Source organism: Alosa alosa, chromosome 7, assembly GCF_017589495.1.
Source record: "Alosa alosa isolate M-15738 ecotype Scorff River chromosome 7, AALO_Geno_1.1, whole genome shotgun sequence".
NCBI classification, from domain to species: domain Eukaryota; kingdom Metazoa; phylum Chordata; class Actinopteri; order Clupeiformes; family Clupeidae; genus Alosa; species Alosa alosa.
Genome location: NC_063195.1, coordinates 8561279 through 8563778, shown reverse-complemented (window position 1 = coordinate 8563778; position 2500 = coordinate 8561279). Strand labels below are relative to the sequence as shown.

Below are 2500 nucleotides of genomic sequence, written 5' to 3'. Positions count from 1 at the left end.
TGCATTAACAGCACGATTCTATGCTTATAGTATTTCCCCCCAGATTCCGTTTTGTTGAATGAATTAGGCCTAAGTGAGACTGAGACACGACACAGCGGGCCTAGCTCTTGGAAAACAGATATTGGACCAGCTAGTGCATTCCCTTCCGTGTCTTGATCTTGGCATTTAGCTCAACTGAAAGCCGTCCAACAGTTTAGAACAACGGAAAAGCTCGCATTCAACCCGCATGCAAGGAAGATATAGTCCGAGGCCTTTCTTTAAAAGTTTAGGCTTTATATTATCTTAAATAAATGAAACAATCGTGTGTTTCTGAGCGCATGGCAAGTTGCGTTGTGTTCACGTGCCCTATCAATTAGAACATTGTTTTTCAAGCAATATCATATTTCATATTTCGATTTTTTTTAATTGCCTAGCTCACCAGCATGGGCATATTGTAGGTTACATGTTTTAAATTGTCCATACATCAATAGGCCTACTGCAGTAAACTATATGTAGGCTAATCTATGTTAAATAATAATAATAATAATAATAATAATAATAATAATAATAATAATAATAGGCCTAATGTTTTGATTAGCTTTATAGCCTACTATTATTTGGCTGAGTCTGAACTAATTATTAGGATATGCATGTCAGAGAAACTTGGCCTATGGTCATTGCATTGAATAAATAAACAGCCTAAGGGAAAAAAACGAACGAAATTATTAATTTATTAATTCTGAATATATTGTATTAATTTAATGAGATAAAATGAGTAGGCTAAAGGGTAAACCAACTGGATAACTGTAGCTTAGACATGTCTGTGCATGCGTGCTTGGGCCTTGTTACAGCTGATCGGTCGTGGCTGGGCGACTCTTAGGGTATTTAAAATTAAACAATGGTTGGGGAGGTTAATTTAATTTTAAATAAATCGACGGTAAGGTGTTTGTTATGCATTACATTGGAATTCGTTTTTTGTTTGTTTGTTTGTTTGTTCCCAGCCATCGGTGATTTTGATTTGTTACACGTGCCTTTATTTTTTCTCCAACTTTTCTTTTTATTTCCTTTTTTAAAGAAAAAAAAAGTGACATGGACAGTCTCGGACAATATTGTAAATAGCTCAGTTATTTGGAGCAAGCCAACATGTCTTTCCCAAACCGGGAGGAGCGCATGCAGGAGACGGAGAGAGAGAGCGAGCGAGGCCTCTGTGTTGGGCCGCGCGGCCAGCCGCTCTGGCGGGAACACTGAAGCCCGACTCTCTCCGCTGCCGATGGCAGAATGAACAAGTGCACCGGGTCCGCGCGCCTCACGCGGGTCGGGTTGCTCTGTCGGAATGCTTTTGCTGAAGGTCATACAGGTTTATATGCGTGTAGCTATGTCTGTAGTCTGTGCGCAGCACCTTGAAAAATTGTTGTTGTTTTAAATATGAGATCATATATGGATAATATGGTTGTGTTACATAGGCATATTTTTCACTAGGCCTAGGCTATATGTGTTATTTTTCAGCATATAGGTTTTGTGATAGCTTTTGGCAATTGAGGCCTGTATAAATGCAGGCAGGGCAAATGGTGTAGGCCTACTGGTTTTGTTTGTGTTTAGTATTAAATAGTGTTATGTAATAACACTCCCCCCACTTAATTTCCTAAAATATGTATTCGGCTATTTGTGTGCACAATAATGTCAATTTCGCCATTAACGTGTAACCTACGCTGTTAAAAGTGCACGCGGATGCCTTTTTTGAGCGGGAACAACGTGAACAAGGCTTTTCTCCTTTTCTTTTCCTCTTTTATTTTCTCTTTCTCTCTTCTCTCTTTTTTTGCACAAATTCGAAAGAGTGACCCAATCCACTCTTACATTATTGCCCACATGTCAAAACTTTTAATTTATTTGGACATTTTCACAACGTACTATGACATGTAGCCTATCCTAGATTTTAGGCTTCCCCTCTGCCTGGCTACGGGCCTCCCTCTGCCTGCTTACGGGAAAAGCTTTAACACAACCACGACAAGACCCGAAAATGACCTTCCTTGCGTGTTTGGCACGGCGGGCGCAGCCTGCGGAAATAATAGACTTCGGAAAAGTGCATGCGCTCTGACACTTTTCCGACTTTTATTTTGATTCATGTCCATGTCTTCTTTTTTGCTTTTGGCGGGTCGACGCACACAGAGCGTGTCTGTAGCCTATGTCAGAATCAAAACATTTTAATGAATACGAGAGAAAAACTCAGTTTTTCCTATGACTTCCTATTACCTCTAGACCGAATGCTAGAGTGTATTCAGAGCTAGTGCACGGAACTGGACGTTTATATCAGTCCAATCAAAATATTACAGGGTGTCGGAACGACTTGGAAGTGTTTTTCTTTAACTTTTCTTTTTTCACTTTACTTTTTCTTTTTTTTTTCCTTTGCTCCGTCGTCGTTTTTATACTGGCCTGTTATACTGGACTTTTTCGTGTGTGAAACACCTGCAGCGACACGATGAAGTAGGCCTAACGTGGAGGCGAGAGGGTGACTAAAATGTAA

General features: G+C 40.0%; 1 pseudogene; it reads left to right on the top strand.

Annotated features, from left to right (window-relative positions):
• Window positions 1-2500, top strand: part of LOC125297640 — a 102844-nt pseudogene that overhangs the window by 40988 nt on the left and 59356 nt on the right.